This window comes from Anas acuta, chromosome 2, assembly GCF_963932015.1.
Source record: "Anas acuta chromosome 2, bAnaAcu1.1, whole genome shotgun sequence".
In the NCBI taxonomy this organism is placed as follows: domain Eukaryota; kingdom Metazoa; phylum Chordata; class Aves; order Anseriformes; family Anatidae; genus Anas; species Anas acuta.
In genome coordinates, this window is record NC_088980.1 from 93768785 (window position 1) to 93785450 (window position 16666).

The following is a 16666-nucleotide window of genomic DNA, read 5'->3' on the forward strand; positions in this document are numbered from 1 at the left end:
AAGCTCTGCACAATCAAGAAACATACCCTAGTGTACCTGAAGTGATGATGTATGGTACTACATCTTCTTTCACCTCATAGGTACAAGAGACACAACGTTCAATGACAGCAATGCTCTTCCTCCTCATAGGCCCTTAACATGATGATCAAATTGGTAGCTGGTATAGAGCACCTCTGGCATTGAGATTAAATTTTGGCTACAAAAATCTCTTATAAAAAGTTTTCAAGAAAAGAAATAAATCCCAAAAGAGATATTATCAGAAAAAAAATAATGTATTTTTATTCTACTTCTCTACTTCTGTTCAGTTTGCCTTCCTAACCAATTTTTCAGGTTTCCTACACAGCTTTATCCAAGAAACTGATGTTACAAAACATCAGAGAAACTGTTTACAAAACAGTTGTATTTATCATACATCTTTATTCAGAAATCATCCTGACACAGCAACATTGACAAATAATTTGGAAAATTACAGTGCTCCAAACATCACTTTCATGAAATCCCTCCTAGAACAGTCCAGTGAGTGCTAAAAGAATCAGCAGCAGAGTATTATTCTTGCTTTCATAGAAGGGGGCTACTGGGCATGAAGAAACTGCTGCGATAAGCATACCTTTTTGTTCATGTCTTCCTTTCCAGATTAGTTTGGTAATTATGTAGCTAATCCTTTCCCTACCAGGAAGAGGAGAATCCCTTCATGTTTCAGAAGTGCAACAGCTAGCAGAAGAGCTCCTGATGGGCCAGCTTCATCAAAGCCACATTGCCACAGAACCAGAGTGTCAAGGACAGATGGACAAGGACAAGTAAACCTCTGCACCAACTGCAAGCATCCAGGGGTTCTTCCTAGAATCAAATTTTCATGTTTGATACGTTCTCTTTGATACAAGAAAATAAGCAAATCCCGAGTGAATTATATGGTGAGAATGTTATTAGGTTTCATGCCTTCACTGCCTCTTAAAATGACCTGAAGAAAGTTGCCCTATAATCTAAGAAAGTGAAAGCAAGTATTTGGAGATTAGGTAGCAAGAGACTAGACCTGCACCTTATAAACTACATAAACAAGGATCCTTAATTCTCCACTATCAATGCAAAGGGAAGACTCATATGTGTTGTGAAGCACACAGACCAGTCTTTCAACACTGAATTGTAACAGCCGTAGTGAGAGCCATCTAAGTAGTGCACTTTGCATTGAAGTAGATGTGGTGCATCGAGTAGAGTTAAGTGTGGTACCACTTTCTCCCCTGCAATGCAATGTCAGTTCCAGTGGAGAAGTAGTCTGGTTCTTGCTTCCTTCAGTGAGCATCCATCATCAGCTAGCAGATTAGTAAACTGCACTCTTCCAAGACTACTAAGGTTAAACCAAAATGTCAGAACAGATTGAGCATTAATTTGTGATATGAAGATACCAAGGAAAATTTGGAAGTTTGATCTTCAGATCCTTTTTTAAGACAGAGCATCCTGAGTTCAGGCAAATAATGCTGTTTAGGACTAATACTGACTCAGACATGAGGTTTAAGAAGATTGCCTTAAAAATGTCGATTTTATACTGTTGGTATTCTTCCTGTAAGGAGATTCACCATTTCCTTTGGTGATGCTTGAAATGAACTAGGATCTAGAACCACAATGCCCAGTAACAGAGTGGTGTGAAGCTATTGTATTTATAAAAATACATTTTCTACATACATAAAGAATGCATGCCTCAGCACCTACATTTTCTCTTTCCTACTTCATACCACTTCCATTGTCAAGGTCTGGCATAATGATCTGGTTTGGCAGAACACTGAGAAGGGACAGAGCAGCAGTGAGGTTCCCCCTTCCTAAGAAACTCCAGAGAAGAATCCTGTTGGGAAAAGCAAAATCATAGCAGCTGCTCAAACGTGGTCTGAGCAGAAGGGAGATCAAGCTCACTGGAAAGCAACCACCTCCTTAAGTAGTTCTACAGATAACATGTGAAGGACACACGTTGGAATATTGCAGCCCCTCTCAAGGGGTCCTTTCCTCATAAATGAGTCTAATAAACAAACAAACAAACAAACAAATAAATAAATAAATAAGAATGGGGCTGATACAGGCTGACAATTAAATATCTTTTTGTCATCTATTTCAAACTGTTCTCCAAAATACTTGGAAGTATATTTTTCTTCATGTTCACTCAGTTTTTTTAATGTTATGACAGGCTATGCAGCATACTGGTAGGAGATTCATATTCTCTGTTCAGGGGGGAGGGGGGGGAACGTAGAACTGAACAACTGAACAAGTTACAAGACTTTTATTCAGGGAGTAATGTGCATTGTCATTGGAATACCAGGAGAAGACTTGGATTATAGGTTTATCTGTCCCTTTTTATGGGTGACCTTGAAAATGCTTAGAGAAAGCTGGAGAGAAAAGCAATTACATTTTTGAAATTACACACCACTGTTCTCATTCATCTTGATAAGCACTTTTAAGGAATCCAAAAAAGGGCAGAATAATGCTTTTATAACAGTTACAGAGACCTTGGTTCTGCAGAGTCAGTTTTAAAATGAATTTAGATGTACAAAGATGAATTTTTATTTCCCTTTTGTTGCTAAATTGGCCACTAAAAAAAAAAAAAAAAAAAAAAAAAACCTGCAATTCTATACTGGGGCAGTTGAGAAGAAAAAAAATAAAAAAGTGTACAGGATTTTTTTCCTTGTTCTGCAAAGATATACAGCAACTTGTTTTATGTTGTGCAGCCATCCCTAATGCACCACAAGAACCTGCATTCATCCCTTTCTGTGTGTTTAGAATTGTGATTGAAGTGTTGATAGGAAGCTGCATTTATAGAAACAGGATGCTATGCAAACGATAGGCACAAGATCTTAGTTATTCTTATTCCTGCTGTTTAAGCTCCCCCGTGTTCATTTAGGCATGATCTGTCTTCGTGTCTCTTTTGCTCTCGTTATTATCTTGCCTTACCAATTAGGTAAGGTACTGAATGGCCTGTTATTCCAGCTTGGGAGGGCCGAGGGTCAGAAGGAGTCATGCTTAATGCTAAGTAGCTATGAAACGCTAAAGGCTGTAAATTTATCAGGGCAGTTGGCCTGGCCCACTGCAGGGCAACGGGTGTAAGTGCTTTTCTGCTTGAATTACACATTGAACTGCGCTAGCTTTGAAATGCCAGCATCCACGCTGAGCTCAGCGAACGCTCCACAAGTGCAAAGCTCCAGCCTCTGCTCTAATAGCAGGAGCAATAGGGGTTATATTTGGAAGCTCTTGGCAGCAAGATAGAAAAGGAAACTTCAAAAATCATTCTGCTTCTTTACTGAGGACCCCCTTAGGAGTAGTACTGGGAGGAATTGTGTCGACCTGCCACCGTTAATAGTCACTCAGCAACCCAGCACAACCACCGCTCCAGAATCAATGCACTGCAGCTATTCAGTAGCAGTACCACATCTGATGCTTGAAAGGATGGAAAACACGATATGTGACAGCTGCTTATGAGTGATAGTGATAGTGAACAAAAAGCCTAATGGGTACTGGAGTCTTCCCACCCAGCATACAGAAAAGGCGAGGAAGGGAATGATGACTTTTCCTAGCACGGCTGCACTCTTCAGCAGGCACCGTCCTGTGTGCCAGATTGGCATCTCCAACAGCTCAGCAGCAATTATTCACATGCCACCTCTGAAGCTGTGACTTGCTGCTCTCATAATCTGCACTATATCACATACCAGACTGTACATCAAGAGGTTTTCATTTCTTGGACAAGAGAATAGGAGACCAACGGACAAATCAGAAAAGGATCAAATCTGTTTGTCTAGATTTGTGCAAGGAAAGCCAGTGTTATATCATAACCAACATGCACAAGGTTGAAATCTAAACAAGGCTAGGTTAGCTTTAGAAAGGTAGAAAGGTTTTCTGATACACCAGAAAAATGGCCAGGCTTTATGATATGGTATTTTTATAACTGGCTTTGTCGGGAACGTGGTTTTATATGCCTTGGCCTGCTTGAAACTTTGTATTTTGAAATATCTAAATAATTTCTGGAATTGCTGATTGCTTCCTGAAATCCCATAATCCTCAAATTTGATGTACAGCAATGCATTTTCTGTGGTAGCTTTGCTTATGTCTACTATATGGCTTAGCATAACAAACTTTTAACTCCACATCTGAATAGATACTTGTTACACCTTACTTCAGTGCACTTCACTCTTCACTGTGTGTGCATAACTATGATTGGTATTCAGGTAAAAATAGTCACTTGTTCTGAGAGGGAAGCACTTTTGTTAACTTGACTGAAACTTTTCAAAACGTGCCTTAAAACAAATGTCAGAAGTTATTCATTGTGACAAGTCCCTATAGAAAGTCTTTGGTGTAAAACAATAACACATTTCTAACATGCAGAATGGCACACCACCTGCTTAGAGGGAAAAAAAAAAATAAAAATAAAATATCATCAGGAGATAACCTATTTATTAATGACATTATAAAAGCAGAGGTGACAATAAAGCTGGGGTAAAAAAATGAGTTTTATCAAAAGTCTAGGTCACTCATCTGTGGATACAAGAAAACCCTACACACAGTTGTCAATAGCTCCTCTTAATCTTTTAAAAGTTCTAAGTAATATTTTGTAGATGTCAAATAGAAAGACTGCATTAATATTACCATGTGTGTTAATAACTAAGAACTATTTTTAGTAGGTATTTTTTAGTTGCCTTAGCAAATGCTTTCTGATATTATGCTCAAATTTTTGTACCATGGTAATTTCTTTTGGTTTAAAATACATAATCAGCTTTTCAAATATTTACATACCTCCAAGAAATACTATCAGGGCTACCTTTGACTGTGATTTTATCTTCATGCTAAGGAACAAAAAGGTTAAGATTTTAATCCACTGCAAGTGTTTTGCTGAATAAACCTCTTGTTTGTAAGAGTTGGATTAAGACAACACAGAGCCTACTTCACATAACTACAACACACTGAATCTTGTCAAGAAAATAAACTCTTTTGTTTATCCTTACTTATGCACAGGCCTACAAACAACTCTTATAACCAGCTAGTGGTACTGCCTACGTTATCTTGTCTGCAAACATGTTCTGCATGCTGAAACAGCTGAAAGGAACATACAGGATTAGGAAAACACACAGAAGCTGAAAACAGGTTTTAACTCAACTATGGGAGAAAAAAATCCCCTGTGCCAGGTGATGAGCTTTATAGTCTCTCTGATCTCCCCTCATCCTCACACATTGTCCAGAATTGCCCCACTTTGTGAGAGAAAAGCTATGATGAAAAGCTTCTTAGAATGATCCAGCCAGAAGGAATACATATACTTCAGTTTTCCTAAGAACAAATAAATCAGTATATAGAGAGCTGCTTTTATACTATGTTTTTCAAAAGGTACGCTAGCACTGGTTAGAAAAAATATTAGATCTGAACATGTAAAACAGAGACCCCAAATTGTTTGGAAATCTGAAAAACACTGCTTAAAGTGAGTTTTAACTTTTGTGTTTTAGCTCAGGATGTCCCATGCATGTTACAAACTTCATCAGTTGTCCTTTTGCCATTAATCATGGTTGACAGTATCAGCTGGAGAAGTAGTGAGCTATTTGTTTAAGGACACCATCTAGCATTAGCCTGCAAAGAGTACCTGCTTAACAACATAAAGGAACATTACACAGCAATGTAGGACAGTTCTTCTGGTTTCCTGACAGGAAATGGAATTGTGCCAGAACTCTGCATTTGGTGAAATCTGCAGCATCTCAAGACTGTAACTGATCCAGTAGCTCTCTTCAAGATTCTCTACCAGTGTCTGGGTGCCCCCTCTGTCACAGGACAAGCGACCTCTAGCATGTCCTCAACCCCTCTCAGGGTCTACAGGCCCTGAGGCTCTGTTTATCAAGTGGAATGGACATGATATTTTACTATGATAGTATTTGACTTGCATTATGAACATTACCAGCACCTCTGCTTTTGTAATTGAGGTCGAAGACTGTAGCTGTGCCACAAAACAGTTGCTAATACCAGCATTTTAAAACCTGGATTTCAGTTTAAAAACTGAATCTGTCCGAAGTGAGATTCTCTGTTCTCTTGTAGCAGAGAAGCCTAATAACCTGTGCTGATGTTATGGATATAGAGCAGCCTCTACCCATGCTTTAGCAGTGGAAGCAACCGTGGCCTGAGATATAGGTACTATAAGGACTTACTGCCACACACAAAAAAAAGAGAGATATTTTCCAAGGTTTACACTCAGCAAAACCCTCTCATCAAATCTGAAGTGACCCTGTTTTTTCCTACCTTGAGACTGTACTTTTGCCTGACTGAACATCTGCTGATGACAGGAGGGATTATAAGATGATGCCTTGCCTTCTCAAGGATAAAGAGTACTTGCAAGCAAGAGGAAAAATGCCCACCTGCAGGTCACCCCAAATTATTTGGCTTGTTTGCCATTCTGAGGGGAAGAAGGAGGGCATTGCCAGAAAAAGAAAATCTGCTCAACAGGGCAAATAGGTCAGTTTCAATAAACTTCATGATCCACATGAAGGGAACTCTGATTTTCTGACTGCTGCTTTCCAGCCATGAAGCTCTTAGGCCCCAACCTAACCATAACTATCTACAGGCTCATGGCAAGCTCAGGGCCTGCAAAACTGCAGAACTGCCACCAAGCCAGGGCCTCAGTTTGTCTAAAAATATGATGAATTTCTATTTTAGAAAACACATATTATTTTTCACATGAGATTTTAAGTTGATGCTATCATTTCAGAAAAAAAATGGGGTTATTTCAGATTTTTAATTTTTCTAGGAAAAATGGCATCTATTCTTGACCAGCTGGACAGACAGACACACACACACACACACACACACCATTTTATGATATTACTCAGAGAACCAATCAGTAAATCATAACTCATGATATAGGCAAGAGAAGATAAGGTATTCGCTTCATAAAAGGAAGCCTCAACTACAACTCACAGGTAAGAGTGTCAGGTAGGTGTGTTTCTCTGAACAAAGCCTTTAAAGTTCTAGAGTACTCTGTTTATAAGTAGTTGAGTCAGAAAAGCAGACACAACTGTTTTTCCAGCTTAATGTCGTCACATGCCTACAGTTATTTTTTCCATCCTTTTTGTTTGGTTAGGTCATTTGTGACCAGAAATATAAGCTGCGGTCCTTCACTCCTAGTTTGAATGCTACTACTGGCATTTCTGATGAAAACAGTCAGCTCTACTTCAAGGCTGTACCACAGGGAAGAAAGTCTGGCACAGTCTATCTTTAAATCCAGTGGTACTATTCCCACTTTATGATGTCACAGAATCACAGAATCACAGGATTGTCTAGGTTGGAAGAGACCACAAGATCACCGAGTCCAACCTCTGACCTAACACTAACAAGTCCTCCAATAAACCATATCGCTAAGTTCAACATCTAAACGTCTTTTAAAGACCTCCAGGGATGGTGACTCCACCACTTCCCTGGGCAGCCCATTCCAATGCCTCACAACCCTCTCAGTAAAGAAGTTTTTCCTAATATCCAACCTAAAACACCCCTGGTGCAATTTCACGTGATTAAGTTTAAGTAGCATGGGACATATCACAGATCAGAGTCCTCTGCATAACAATTTTTTCCTTTGGCAATTGGCAAAATGTTGCTATTACTGCACCATTACATCCTCTAAAATACTGCTTTTACCAGAAAGGAGTACAGCAATGACGTACATTCAATTAAAATCACCAACTGAAACTAGAAATGTTCACCTGCCACAGACTCTGCAGAACCAACAGTAGAAATAAGTTTAATAATACCAGTGCACATGAGCATCTTAACAGCACTGTTGAACTACAAGATTTAATCGCCTAGTCCTTTCTTTCTTAACTTTCTCTTATAGAAAAAGTGGCAAATGGGCAAAAATGCCACAGACTTGAATTTCTATGTATTATGGAAGCGATTCCTCTTTTCTCCTTCATTGGAGAAATCTGAGCATCCTATAAGCAGCCCGAGAATCTGGTGCATATACAGTATCTGTCTAATACCTGCTATATTATGTGCCAACAAACAATAGATGTGCTAAAGTGCTATCCTTTCCTTGGAGTTCAATTTATAACACATGTAAAATTAAATGTTAACATTCCTAAATACTATTGTGTTTGTACATGATTACAAGAAAAGCAATGCTTTTCCCTGCTTCAAGTTAAACACTAATGAGACCCAGCAGAGCAGTTGCATGTGGAATGATAAAAAACAAGGACAGAAATGCAAAGACCAATCACACAATCTTCAAAACAGACAGAAGAAAACAGGAACTAGAGACAGAATTTAATGCTGCTAGTACTTTCTGATAATTTGGTCCATTTTTCTTCATACACAAAGAAATATTAGAGGTCCAAGAAAGTCATCCGGAAATATCATATATTTCATTCACCACATTTCTTTTGACATAAAACCTCAGGCCATAACTGAAGCACAGACTGACAGAATTTTGGCTCTAATGAAAAAGAAAGGTTTGGAAACAGATACATAACTGTTACTCATCGCAATGGAAAAAGTATTATAGTTCCATGTAAGTACTGCACTGTGCCAAATGCACAGGGTACATTTCTTGTCTCAAGCGGACCACTGAATTTGGCTTTTTGCCAAATTCAATCACAAAATCAACTAAGAAACGGATTTTTTTTTTCCATTCATTGTCTAAAAACAATCCCAGTGGGTATGATTTTGTAAAAGTTAATTAAAATTCCTATACGATGCTGTGTTGGAGAAAGACTAGGTAAGATACAGAAGAAATTCTACTTGCAAAGGAAAAATATTTAAGTTGCTGCCTGGACTTAAAAATCTGATTGAAGACACTAGACAAAGATGAGTCTAGTATGTTCTTCAAATTTTCTTTTCAGATTCAAAAGAATCCAGCTAAGTCCATGGAAAATGCGAATTACTCCAGTGACACAATACTTCATATGTGATCCTGCACACTACTGGCCAGTTTCAAGTAAATTTGAAAGTGAGGCAGATGTCCCAAATATAGTCACTTTCCTACAAGCAACGTAACAGAACACATAGAACTCTGCCATTTGACATTCTTTCTGTTTGCAACAGTGAATGCAGGTCAGCTAATCTCTGCAAGTATCGCAAAAGGGGGGCACAAATCTGCTCTCTCCAGGCTGTTGAGTGACTCCAAGGAAATGGTCAGGCTATGGAGTCAGTTAGGATTAGGCAAATGAGGCTAGATAACAACAACAACAGAAAATTCCATTAGATTCCTTAGAACACCATTCAGAGACAAATTTGGTTTTGCTTTTTTTTTTTTTCTCATTTACAAGTAAAAAAAAAAAAAGTAAACAAAAGCATGGCGTTCATGTTGCAAATAAAGGCAGTAAACTTGCTTTTCGTTAGGTGTTCTTTAAAGCACTACATGACATTAAGTTGTTTAAGTGTCGCTCTTGCAATATACATTTGGAGGTATGCAGATTTGTCTGGTAACAAAGCATATTTTATTATTTAATTTTATTTAAGTTTTATTTCTATTCTACAATAAAAAGGAAAACTTGCTTTCTTCTTGTCACCTGCAAACAGAAGAGATAATTAAAATGAGTACTTGTTGTACAAATTGGGATATTCCAGTCAGTTAATTTGATTTTCTACAGGAAGCGTAGCTTTCTGGATTTCCATAATGTCTCCATTTACTCTTTCACTGAGTAGGAATTTCTAAACACAATATCCCCATGGCATGGTTTAAGGACAACTTCCACAGTAATACATTTTTTTCCATTATATATATGAAATAAACATATGGGTATAAAACACCACCATTTCTCTCAGCAGCAGTGGTGGTAAAAGGAACAAATAGTGAGCACAGCAAGTAGACCTTAAGCAAGTTTTTACAATTCTTTGTCAGGAGTTTTCATTGTCTGGTGAGAAACATCAGCTACTTTTCTAATAATTTATCAGTAAAGATGTAAAGAAGGGAACTCTGCTTAGTAGTCAGTGATGCTTCTGTAATTAAAAATATAGCTCAGATTTATTCATAAAGTAAAGAACACATTCACTCAGTATATGTGCTCATTTTTTTCCTTCAAATAGGTTCACAGGATCAGGAGTCTACGCTCATAAAAAATCTTCCACTCTTAATAAAATGGAGAAAAAATATATACTGGTGAAGAAACACACAGTACACAAAGATGAATCACTATATATGTTGGTTAATAATGTCTCAATTTAAAATAATATAATTCCTGAAAATGGTGTATCATCTGAGCATTATTTATATGGCTTTGTCAGTAATTACCAGAAGAAAACACACGCATTTAAATCCTTGGTCCTAAAACTTGTATGTAGGCATGCACTACTCAAAAACTAGATTCATAGCTAACAGCAATATAAATGTTAATCTATTTCTAATCCTGTAGAGGGCTGTTTTCTCTAACAGTTATGGAAATGGAAATGATGTCAAAAATGAACATACTACATTTCATGCATTGTACATATATATTCTGTGCAATACATATTTGGGACATAAAAATGTAAGCATCCTAAACAGAATGCCATAATATATTAAAGATCTTATAAATTACAATAGTAGATGTTCTTTGAGAATAGCAGAAACAGGATCTCTGCTCCCTTGGACCACTGATTTGGGAATACACATGTTCTAATCTTTCATACAAGTATACTTATATATTATACTTATTCTATAATATTCACTGTCTGGATTGGCAAGTAATCCATTTGACATTGACAAAAGAGCTATGGAGAAGTCTTTTAGAGTAAAGTCCTGCATCTGCTGGCTTCAGGAGAGGTAGCGTTTTTGCTCATATTTCCCATTTATTACAAAACTAATATGGTTCCATAGGAAGAGATGCAACAAATACAACCTAACCTATCTATTTCTGTATCTGCCTTCCTATACTCACGCCCTATATCCGGTGATATTTTTCCTTAAATGTATGACTCCTCTCCTCTTCCCAAAATCCTACTGCTCTTGTCTTCGTGAGTGTACTGAAGACATATTTGGTACCTAAACTGAGGAAGATCAATTTCAATCTAAATGGTGGGGGAAAAGGAATGAAAAGTCACAGAACTGGGAAGGAGGGGACAGAAAATGAGAGGGAGAAGGAGGAATGTATTATAAAAATAACATCTTTTTGCCTAAAGCCGTATTGAACAGTTTGTTGACTTATTTATACACGATGATTTATAGATAGGGTACATAAGGACTATATTCAGTTATGAAATGTCCATTGTGTCAAACTTTCCAATTCCCTGGGGGGAAAAAAAAAAAATCTACTCTGAATATTTTTTCTGTGTCGTTTATTTAAAAAAATACACAAAAAAATATGTATCGTTGTTCTAATTCATGGATGGCAGCAGTACAAGGTTTTATGTTATCACTCAGAGAAAATGGAATGTGAAACTTAGAGCAACATCTAGATGCCCAACAGAATTCCTTTGAATTCCTTCACCTCATCTGTCTTTGCTGCCCCTTCTGAAAGAGATGAAATGTATGTATCTGGGCAGTGTCCATCTACTAGGCTCATACTTCTTGCAACAGAGTCAGAGAAGTCACACAGTGTTCTCCCTTCCCTCTTCCAGTCCTGACATTTGTTTCTGTCTGAAAAAGCACTGAAGTATCCTTCTGCAAAGTCTGAAGATGCAGTCCAGCCCTATAGAAGACCTTCATTTGAATATCAAATCAAAAAGAGCCTTTCTTCACAGGAAAGCTGTGGGTCAGAAAAAGTCACCATAAATGAAATGTGGTCTTCAAAACACTCACTTTTATTAACAGTGCTGTTATCTGAACAGAAGTGCATTTTACCTGTGACCTTCAATCAAAACGTCTCTGTGATCTACTCCATGGCAGTGTTTCAGCAGTTTCATATTGTCCTGACTCAGCAGCCTGCACCTTTCCAAGCCAGCAATGGTGATGAAGTCTAATATCTGGGTTCCATTTGTGTGCAAATACTTCAAAGACACAAATAAATTCCACTGCTTATTTATGAAACACTTCAGAGCTGTGGCAATGGACAGATATTAATGTACAGCTAGGGACTTATTAGTTTCAACTGAAGTTCCAATGCCAACAATAAGGAAGTATTTGTAGCAAAACTGAGATGATCACTGAAGTCAGAGACTTGAGAAATTGAATCTAACTCTGAACTTTAAAACTTAACAAAATGCATTTTTTTCTGTCAATCTAAAAATGTGTTTTTTATTGTTGTTTTCCTAAACTCACTGTCTGTTCTCCAGTGTTGGAAAGCTGAAGGATTGGAACGAGGGGCAAGAACCAAAAATCAAGGAAGCTTTCTCAAAAGATAGCTCATCTTCCTATTCTGATGTCCCATTTCAGATTTTGAAGGTGTGAATTGCTCCAATAATCTGAGACAAATTCCTGGCTATAGCTCTACCAGTTGCTTCAAAATATGAAAACTATCTCTGAAATATCCCACAACTTTCATTCTTCACTCTTGCCTAAAACCTCTCTGTAAGCCTCAATAACTTTCTGCTTTCTTTGTCAAGGCAGCCGTTCCTGAAAGACAACCCAAACCATCTTTTGACAAAGGATGGAGAAATATTAGTACTTCAGCCTAAGTCAATCTAGTAATTGATAACAGCACCCACAGGAAATCATCCTTGCCCATCAGGCTTCAGTACTCAGAAACAAAGCACCCAACATCTCTTCCCTACAGACACATCGATTTATTTTTCCTGTACTTGTTGCTTAACCTTAGAGGGTGTTACATCTGAATTTAGATAAAAGTCAGGTCCTGCATTACCTTTCAGTATCTGTGCTTTGCCATGTAACATCACCACATAAGGAAATACGGTGCTCTGGTTCTTGGGCTGCATGTTCATGAGTGGAAAGAGAAAGTGAGAATGTGTATTAGGAACAGAGCAAAACTGGGCAGATCCAGTAAAGCTGTAGCTTCTTCTACCTTTGCATCTACCAATATGCTGAATGTGACCATGAACTCTAGTAGATATTTGATGTGGGATTAAAATAAAATGGCAAAAGTCACCATTCCTTGTGATCCATGCCACATTTACCACCCCAAATGCAAGGACATTTTTGCACTGTCCATCAGCAGTAACAGTCATAGGCTTGGTAATATTAATATAAAAGTTGAGGTGAAAACTGTGACGGTTTGGGGAGAAAGGATTTCTCTGCCACAAGAACAGCAGACAACTGGAGAAGATACTGGGACTGTACAGCTAAAGCTTTCCTGGTTGTTTGTGCAGTTCCCGTGCTACAAGTTTTATTCCAGAATGGAAATGCAAATGCACTGTACACATGAAAATGACACAGATGATATCAGTTCACAAATATTGTCCTCCAAAAAGTTTACTGGTACCTTATATGATTAAACTCTAAGACATCTACATTGAACATAAAACTAGTATGATCAAACTTTACCTTCCAGTCCTGACCTTCTCCTTCATTACTTTTAGTTATGTTTCTAGATATTACTATTTAAAGCTTTTCTGTGATTTATAGCACATTACTCCACACTTTCTTTGGTTTCCAGTGCCAGGCCCTAAATAAAGGCCAAAAAGCACATCAAACAACTTAATCCTTCCTAGAAAAGGCTGTTAGCATTCAAAGATGACATTACATCAAAAGCAAAGGTTAAACTCCAGAATGCATTCTTTGAATGAAGTAACAAAAGCTCTATTATATCCTTTGATCACTTGAGCTCACCTGTAGGAAATGTTACACCTTTTTATTAAACTGTTGAATTGTCTTTGCTGTACAAGCTAGAGACATTCTTGACAGGCTTAAAGTCATTAACACCTCTGAGGAATGCTCAGCAGAGCCTATAATACTCTCTCATGTCTATTCATGTTCCTACACCAACTCTGTAGTTTCCTAACATCCCAAGCACTCTTTCCTCTTGGTATTTGTGTAACAAATTTATTGAAATGAGTGAAATAATAGCATATTGGCAAAATTCTCTATGACACAGATGTGCCCAGTAAAATATTTGATGGTTACAAATAAAAAAAGCCTAGCACTGAATTAGCAAATTTATTGGGTTACCAGGACACATTTTAAAAATAAATCACTAGTTAATTACTGTCAAAAATAAAACTTTGTGGCTTTTATTAGTATCTGGCCAGTGCATTTACCACTGCCCATTACCAACTACTGTGCACACAGTCAACCCATCTTACATTTACATAGCATATATTCACATTCTCACACAAATTGACACATACAACTGATACACACTTTGTCTCTCTTTACATACATAGACATATCTAGTTTTTAAGATGCAAATATGGCCTATTAAAATAAGAATAAAAATCAATGCTGCCTCTTTAGATTCTCTTTTTTTAAAGATTTTGTTAGACACTTTAGTTTTAGAAGTATAGCCAACTATAAACATACCTTCCCATATATTAAAAAAAAAAAAAAAAAAAAGGTTTATAAGACATTTCTGGCAATCCAGACTGCTATTTAGTTTTAATATCTTCAGCAATGAACAGCTGAAAGTTATTTTCTTCCAGCCTCTGTGGGTCCTTTGTTTCCTTTTATTTCTCTGGTTCTTTTGCAGAGCTCATCTCTTCATGCTTAAACAATATCTATATGAAATCCTAGCATGCCTGCATTGGCACACTCTTTCAGACATACTAAGGACTCAGAGCTGATTCTCCTTTTCACCTCAAGATCTCCTCTACACACATTATTTCCTACATGTCACAGGGCTTTTGAATATTTCTAATACACCTTACACTTCAGGTTCTGAGCTGTCTTCTGCTGAATAAGTACTCATGCATAAAAGCTAACTACTAGGCCATCACTACTTACATATACAAAAAGAATTCTAACATAGGAATAAATGCTATGAGACAACTAAAAAAACACAGCACAGACAAAAACGAAGTATGAACACCAGTACATTTTCAAAAGAATAAATATCTTTTAATAAAGGAATGCACATGCTATCTGTGTTGTAGACACAGCTCTATACACAAGCTAATGTAATCACTAAAAATTAAGTTTATATCCTTCTTTCAACCTTGACCTATGATTTTCCTAGAGAACTTCTGACTTACTCATGCTTCTATTCTTGGCCTATTTAGAGATAACTATTCAGTGGAGGCTTACAGTGAGCTTCTGGATCTTAATCCTGTTGTCTTGATTAGTCTCTCTAATGATTACACAGTTTGACTGCCTCAGAGGGAGGAGGAGAAGAATGGGGTAGAGGGATGGGAGCAGTTTGTATAGTCCCCATTAGCTTTTGATTACAGGGAAAACAAGATAGTGTCATGTTGGCTGAGTTCAGTAGGGAGGAAGGCAACGTGCCTTGGAAAAATTCTGTACAATCAAGAGATTAGTAGGATTAACTCTAACCAAACCTTTCATAAAACAGTAGGATACGCAATATGTTTTTAAATGGTAAACACCGCCTCAACTGACTCATTTCTGAACCTACTAGCACAGTGACAATGGAAGTAAGAATACAGCAGCTGCCTTTACCTGTTTCTCTCTGCTGAATCAGATTTTAGATCACTGTACCTATCTGACTTTTTTCACTGAAGGTTTATGTATCTCTTCAATCTTCAAATCCATTGGGCAATAAAATGTGACTCATTTCTAAAACTACAATTTTTTCTGTACATGTGGGTAACCAGAATGAATGAGTAAAAGCTACCTCACTTGGAAAATGTTTTCATTGGCACTTTCCACAGGCTTTGAGTGATTTAGAGCTTGTTTTTCATAAAACTTGAAAATAGATTTCATAACAATTAACCTAGGAAAAAAAAAAAAAAAAGGTAATTTCCTTTGAAAATTTATAGGATATAAAAATGAACTCAATACACTTTTCCTTTTTAATTTTTGATCCCTTCTTAAGTTAACAATTTTTTTTCCTTTTCTCATTTTATGAAAATACCTCATTATTTGCAGTGACATATAGAAAATTCCTCTACTTCAAATGTCCTCAGTTTCCAGAGAATAATTTCATTTTTTCCATAATCCTATTGCTGTCTCATGCAGAAAGCAAGCTTCATGCTGCCTAGAAAAGCCTTGTTCAGTCCCAGCAAGGACTCTATTACCAGAAAGAATATTCACACCAGTGAAAAAACATACTTATACCATCCTCTCCTAAAAGCCCATCTGTGGTGATGACTCTCACTGGAGACAGCAGCTCCTACAACTAGAAAAAAATATGTCACTTCCTCACCAAGCACTTCAGGCTGTGCTGCTAAGTTTTTAAGTCATCTATCGCTGCTCATGTCAGCCTGCTCATCAGTCCGAGTCACTATATTTAGCTGAGAGGGATAATTATAGTGAAGTATGCAAGATACATGATCCTAAAGGCCATGAAAAGTTGTACTAATTCCCTCTTATATGTGCAGAAACCAGAAGAGTGGAGGAGCTTTGGCCTGTCAGGTGCTGTTCTTGCAACACTAAAATAAAGATGTTAAACAAGACTTTATTTTATGTAATAGGCTTAAGACTACTTATTGTGTCAACAGAAATTGGTAGGTCAATAACTGTAAGGAGAGAGAATATCTTTTATGAGGTCAGGTGATATAGCTATAAAATAAAAAAAAATAAAAATCTGAAGTCCTTCCTCAAGTGAAATACTCTTGGTTTCCAAATATGAGTTAGCCCATATAACTCCATTTCCAGCCAACCTGAGGATCTAAAAATGAAGGTAGCTAGCGGCATAAGAAAACTGAAAGTCTACACCTCATGTAGTTATATGGGCTGAAACTCACACCA

General features: G+C 37.3%; 1 long non-coding RNA gene across 1 annotated transcript in view; it reads right to left on the reverse strand.

The window, feature by feature from the left end:
• Positions 1-16173, reverse strand: part of LOC137851774 (uncharacterized) — a 115041-nt gene extending 98868 nt beyond the window's left edge. Inside the window, exon 1 of the long non-coding RNA XR_011093455.1 lies at positions 16034-16173. This is a non-coding gene — a long non-coding RNA (uncharacterized lncRNA). The remainder of the gene's footprint in view (positions 1-16033) is intronic.
• Between the last annotated feature and the right edge of the window lie 493 nt (positions 16174-16666).